Below are 7,190 nucleotides of genomic sequence, written 5' to 3' on the forward strand. Positions count from 1 at the left end.
AATAAGACTAGACTTTTTTTTTTTTTTTAATATTTATTTATTTATTTTGGCTGCGCTGGGCCTTAGTTGCGGCATGCGTGTGGGATCTAGTTCCCCCACCAGGGATTGAACCTGGGCCCCCTGCATTGGGAGCGCGGAGTCTTACCCACTGGACCACCATGGAAGTCCCAAGAGTAGACTTTTAATAGAATAAAATCCTACATCCCCACAGGCCCTGAGAGATGGTGGTTGTCCAGTTCTCCTATTAAAAAAAACATTTCACATATAAAATTAACCCATTTAAAGTGTATAATACTGTGGCATTTAGTACATTCACAGTGCTGTGCAGTCACTACCACTATCTAGTTCCAGAACATTTTCATCACCCCTAAAGGAAACCCTATACCCACTAAGCAGGTTATTCCTCACCCCCCTCCCCAGGCCCTAGCAACCACTAAGCTACTTTATCTATGAATTTGCTTTTTCTAGACATTTCGTATTAATGGAATCATACAATATGTGACCTTCTGTGACTGGCTTCTTTCACTCAGCATGATGGCTTCAAGGTTAGTCCATGCTGTTACCTGTATCAATGCTTCATCCCTTTTTATGACTGAATAATATTCCATTGTGTGGATAAACCACATTTTGTTTATCCATTCATCCACTGATGGACATGTGGGTTGTTTCCACTTTTTCACTATTACGAATAGTGCTGCTGTGAACATTTATGTCCATGGTTTTGTGTGGACAGATGTTTTCCCTTCTCTTGGATCTATACCTGGGAATGAAATTGCTAAGTCATATGGTAATTCTATGTTTAACCTTCTGAGAAACTGCCAAACTGTTTTTCACAGGAACTGCGCCATTTTATCAATTTCTTGTTTTACATGTGGGGAAACTAAAGCTGAAGACCAGCTCTGGCTTGCCCAGGAAAGCTCCTCCTGGGCTCCTGGGTCTTCTGACCTGCAAAAAGTTCCTGAGTTGTTTTCCTTCTCGCTTGAATCTAATTTACGGTGGTCATAGAATGAATATTTTGAGGCAAGACAGGAAGGTGAAGGTGTATGTCTCTACCCAGGTGGTCTCATTAGTTCTGCCCACCAGTGCCAGGCTGGCACTACCATCTCTTTACCCCCGATCATGAACTGCTGACCCTAAAGGCAATGCTAGATTCTGTGAAACCTTTTTCCATACCTCTCATTAATATCTCCATTTACAAATGGAGAAACTGAGGCTCAAAAGGGTTAGGCAACATGTGACGATATTCACCCTACCAGTGAATGGGCTGCTTGGAACTTTGAACTTGGATCTTTCTGATCCAGAGCCCTCCTGATTACCCTTCATCCTGCCTCTGGTACCTGGGTCCCTTTCTGTATTTCCTCATTGAACAACCCCAGCACAGGGCCTAGCACAGAGTAGGTGCTCAGGAAATATGTGTTGAATTAATAAGTGATCTCATTTAATCCTCACAACACAGCTATCAGCCCATTTCAGGGATGAGGAGAGCGAGGCTCGGAGAATCTGGAAGGTCTTACATACTGCTGCAGAGATTCCAACTCCAGCCTGTCTGAGCTCAGGGCCAAAGCTCTGGGATCCTCCACCCTTCACCTAGGATCAGATCATCCTACCACCAACATGCGAGCACTTGCTCAGACACGCTGACCCATTTACCCACTGCTGTGGCCAACTGCGTATCCGGAGGCTGGGCCAGGAAAATATTGGAGCAGGCCAGGGCTGCACTGCCCCTAGAAGGGCCACAGAAGGGCAAGAAGGGTAGCTGTGGAGCAGGCAGTCTGGAGTTAAGAGGATGGGGAGGGGAGAGACAGCCAGACTGCTGAATGGAGTAGAACATGGGAGGAGCCAGCTCTAAGTGCTGACCAGCTTGCTGTGTGACATTGGGAAAGGCACTTCCCCTCTCTGAGTGTAAGTGGATTCATCTGAGAAACAGACAACAGTACTAGTAAGAGTCACCCCACGTAGAGTGTTTAAAACACACAAGGCTCTGTGCTCAGTGTCTGGCACCCACAACTGCCTTTCGGGGTGGATACAGTGGCTTGGTCCCATCTGCCAGATGAGGAAACTGAGCGCTTAGAGAAGTTAAAAGACTTAGGAACAATGCAACCATGGGCTGTAGTGCTTGGTAACAAGTATTGATTTTTCTCCACTTTACACTGAATGCCCCAGTGGCTCCCAACAGGACCCCTGAAATGATAATGGAGGAAATCATCAGGCATTGGCATGCTCTCCAAAAGCCTTTAAGAACTAGGTCACCCAAGAAATTGGAAGCCAGTTGATCACCTTGAGTAGCCTCTCAACATACATTCCACTTAACAAGCCCATTGAAAAAGGTCTAGCTCTGTGATGGGAACAGTGACCCTAGCCTGACCCTCACCCCTTGTAGCCTTGGATGTGTCTCACCCTCTCTGTTCCTCATTTTGCTCATCCATAAAATAGGGATAACAACAGCATTTACCCAAGAGCCTGGCCCTAGACCAAAGGCAAATGGCATCGTCATGGAAATTGTTATTATTATTAACGGGTTTACAAGAGTTTATGTACATAACCTCTTTCCGTTAGACATTTATGTTCTTTGCAGTTTGTGGGTTTTTAAACCGCACTGGGATGAACACCCACTATTCATTAGTTGGCTATCGCTAATATATGTATTAGTTTGCTATTGCTGCCTATTGCTGTGTAACAAAGTATCTCAAACTTAGTGACTCAATATAAGGAACATTTATTATCTCACAGTTTCTGTGAGTCATAAGTCTAGTATGTTTTAACTGGTTCTCTGCTCAGGGTCTCATGATGCTGTAATCAAGGTATTGGCTTGACTGTGTCCTCATCCAGAGGCTCAACTGGAGAAGGATCTGTGTTCAAACTCCTTCAGGTTGTTGGCAGAACTCATTTTTTGGTGGTCGTAGGACTGAGGTCCCCACTTCCTTGCTGTCAGCTGGGGGCCACTCTCAGGCGCTGGCCACGTGGCCCCCTCCATCTCAGCAATAGAGACCTCCCTCACGTTGAATCCCTCTGACTTCCTCTTCTACAACCAGCAGGGTCAGGCCCACCCAGGTTATCTTAAGGTAAACTGTGCCCAATAACAACACAATCATGGGAGTGAGGTCTAACACATTTCCAGACCGGGGATGACACAGGATGAGAAATCTTAGAAACTCCTTAAAACTTCTGCAACGCACAGCCCTTAGAGACACATCTCTGCACATCTGTCCCAGAACTTCCTGAAACTTGAGATGCTAAGTCAGAGCAAATGGACCTTTGGGATTTTGAAGCAAACAATTTTGCAGCAAAGGGAACGTGATGATCCATGAGAACACTCAGTTTGGAGCTGGCCCCTTTGCATGGTGGGGTGGCCAGCAAGCAGCCTGCTCCGGTGCTCCCTTAGCTGGGCACCTCAGAGCCAGCAAGTCTACCTTTTGGGGCCTCAGGACTCATTTGTGCAATGGGTAGGGGGGCGCTCACAGCTCTTCTCGGGATGGGGGTAAAGACATCTGTTGTCAGGGGTCCCCAAGACCGCCCTCAGGTTTGATAATTCACTAGGAGAACTCAGAAAAGCTGTTACATTCGTGACTGTGGTTGATCACAGCGAAAGGATAAAGATCAGCAAAGGAAAAGGGTGCATAAGGCAGAAACCAAGAGAAACCAGGCACAAGCTTCTGGTTGCAGACAGCACTGAATTTTCCCAGCAATGGCTGTGACAACACACATGGAATACTGCCATTCAGGGAAGCTCACCCGAGCCTTGTCCAGGGTTTTTGTTGGGGAGGAGGGGTCAGTCATGCAGATATGGCTGACCACCCATGCGATGAAATTCAGTCTCCAGCCCATCCAGAGGTTGAACTGATACCATGTGGCCAAAAGCCCCCACCCTAAATCATATTGTTAGCATGGACTATCTGGTGTGGCCCACGACCTCAGGTAAACACTTATACCAGTCAGGACATTCCAAGAGTCTAGAGGTGACCTCCCAGGTGCCAGTCAAGGGCCAGTCCTTTAAATGTGCATAGTTTGGACAACCCAGGCCTGATGAGTTATTTCTTTACCACTCTAAAGCAGGTGGGGCTCCAGGTGCCCTCATGGCTCCAGCAGAAGTACCACAGAAGGCTTTAATAGTTCACTGTGTGTCACGTGACCACCCAGGAGCCAATCACTGTGGCCAGGGGGCTAGAATGCTCTGATTGGTCAGGCCTGGGTTGCAGATCCACCCCTGAAGGCTGGTGGGGAACCAGCTCCATCTGCATGATGAGGAGTAAAGGTGAGTTCCACCAGGAGGAGAAATAGAGCACAAGCATTCAGAGACACTGATGATTCCACACTGGGTGACCCCAGCCAACACTCCCCACCGGGAAGTTGTCCTTTAAGGATGACATGAGATGGAAGTATGCAAAGGTCATCCCACTGAAGTGCTCGGGAGACATGAGCTCTCACACGCAAAGTTCATTCTACCATGTTCACTTCCAACTCACAGCCCACTGAGAGTCGCGCCCCTCGAGGGCAAGTTCAGGCTGAGTCATCGCCCAAGACAGGGTACACAGAAGGCACTGGTATACGTTTTGATGTGAAAGAAGAATCCATCCTAGTTGTCCTCTGAACATACCACGCACCATCCAGCCAGCACACCTTTGCACATGCTATGCCTGAACCAGGAGCAAGCACCGTTTGCCACCCACCAAAGGCCTCCTTGTGCTTTTAGGGCAACTTCGATGCCCCTCGTCCTGGATGCCCTGGCTCCTCACCCCAACCCTGTTCAGACTACCGAGGATGGAATGACCAAGGGGGTGAACACATTAAAGTCACACATCTGGCCATGGCATTCAAGGCCTTTCTCATCTCCTGGCCTTAACTTGCAGTAAGATGCAGAACCAGCTGGTGGGTGGAGCATGTGCTCTGGAGGCAGGCCGACCTGGGCCAAATCCTGCCTGTTGCTTCCAGGTAGTGGGACCCTGGACAGGAGCTGTCTCCTCTCTGGGCCTTAGTCTGCTCAGCTAATAATGGGACACAACCAAAGCAACCATGGAGAAAAGTCAGGCACACCCAGCCTGACTCCATCATTACTAAAAAGCTACAGTCTTCAGGACAGTGTGGAACCTGCCAAGGGGACACAGAGACCCTCACCATGGAGCAGAGTCCAGAAAAGACACATGTGTGGTCAGTTGCTTTTGACAAAGCTGCCACAGTAACTCACTAGGGAAAAGTAAGTCTTCCCCACAGATGTTTCTGCAACAGCTGGATGGCCACATGGAAAAAAATGGGGACTTCCCCGGTGCTCCAGCGGCTACGGCTCTGCACTCCCAATGCAGGGGGCCCAGGTTCGACCCCTGGTCACGGAACTAGATCCCACACGCCGCAACTAAGAGGTTTTTTTTTTTTTTCTTTGCGGTACGCGGGCCTCTCACTGCTGTGGTCTCTCCCATTGCGGAGCACGGGCTCCAGACGCACAGGCTCAGCGGTCATGGCTCACAGGCCCAGCCGCTCCGTGGCATGTGGGATCTTCCCGGACCGGGGCACGAACCCACGTCCCCTGCATTAGCAGGCAGACTCTCAATCACTGTGCCACCAGGGAAGCCCGCAACTAAGAGTTTGTGTGCTGCAACTAAAGGTCCCACATGCAGCAACGAAGATCTCGTCTGCTGCAATTAAGACCCAGCACAGCCAAATTAATTAATTAATATTTTAAAAGAAGAAAAAAATGAACCTCAACCCCAACCTCACACCACATACAAAAATTAACTCAAAGTGGCTCATAGATCTCAATGCAAAAGCTAAAGCCATAGGACGTTTAAAAGAAAACCTAGAAAATCTCTACAAGCTGGGCTCAGCAAATATTAACAAAAAGCACATGGAATGGAAGAAAAAAACTGACAAATTGGACTGCATCAAATTTTAAATATCTGCTCTTTGAAGGACATCATTAAGAAAATGAAAAGTGAGCCACAGAGTGGGAACTACATTCACAATATACCTATACGACAAAGGACTTGTCCCCAGAATACATGAAAGATGGGCACAGAACAAGGCTGCTGTGGGTAAACAGTGGACTAACCCCATTGCCAGCATACAATCAGTGCTCAGGAATGTCAGCGGTGGTGACTCTCACACCCAGGCCAGGAAGTCACCCCAGCTGGCCCACAGTCCCGCTGGCCAACCTTCAGGCCAGCTTCCCAGTCTGAAGTCAAGGAGACTGAGGAAAGAGGGGGTATCCTGCCTGAGATGCAGGTCTCCTGAGCCTGGCCAACCCATGGTCCCCGCCCCAGCACCTTCCATGGAGCCCCCTTCCTGTCTGAGGACAAGGTAGAAACCTAAGGGGGCTGAATGGTGGAGAGGAGAAGCAGGTCCAAGCCACCCCAATTTATGCCCTGAGAGTAATCCAGGTGGCCCAGCAAAGGCCTGGAGCAAGCAGGGCAAAGATCTAGTTTCCAGGCCTGATGGCCACCTTCTGCTGGGTGGCTGTGGCCAGTTGCTTCTACTCCTGGACTGTAAGGGATGGGGGCAGGCCGAACACTTGTGTGGTCTATCTCAGAGACAGCAGCAGTGAGAGGAACTCAGGTTAATAAAGGCCCAAACACTGGCTCTGGCTGTCCTGGTTGTGACAGTGGGCAACATTTTGGAAAGAAGCTCCAACAGCCCTGGGTTGTAGGGAAAAGGAGATGGGATGGAGCTCCTGGAATCAAACCCAACCCCTCCCCATAGCCCCCAAGGCCCTGCAGGGTCCAGCTCTGCTGACCACCCACCTTTATCAACTTTGAACAGACGAGGTTCCATGCTGCTCCAAGGCCTTTGCACTGGCTATGTTGCTGCCCAGACATGGGCCTGTCCTCTTGCTGCACAGCCAGACCCCTGTGGTCACTGAGGGCTCAGCAGAGTCCCCAGTTAGGTCCCATCAAGGTCCCCAATTTCAGATGAGGCAACAGAGTCAAGAGAGGTGGGGTAAGGAGCATAGCTAGCTGTGAACCCCCCCAGAGTCTGACCAGGGACCCTGAGCATAACGCCCCGCTATTCCAGGTCTCAGTTTCCCCCTTGGTAAAGATGGTTTGCTGTGACCTGAGAGCAGACAACCCCCACTCTAGTCCTGGCTTGGCCATATCCACGGTCCTGTGTGACCCTGGACAAGGCACAGGCTGTCTCTGGCTCAGCCCCAAGCGATGGTGGAAGAAGGCTCCAGAGCCAGCAGAGTGCGGGGTGGGAGGCTTTAT

Source organism: Neophocaena asiaeorientalis, unplaced genomic scaffold, assembly GCF_003031525.2.
Source record: "Neophocaena asiaeorientalis asiaeorientalis breed wild unplaced genomic scaffold, Neophocaena_asiaeorientalis_V1.1 scaffold87, whole genome shotgun sequence".
In the NCBI taxonomy this organism is placed as follows: domain Eukaryota; kingdom Metazoa; phylum Chordata; class Mammalia; order Artiodactyla; family Phocoenidae; genus Neophocaena; species Neophocaena asiaeorientalis.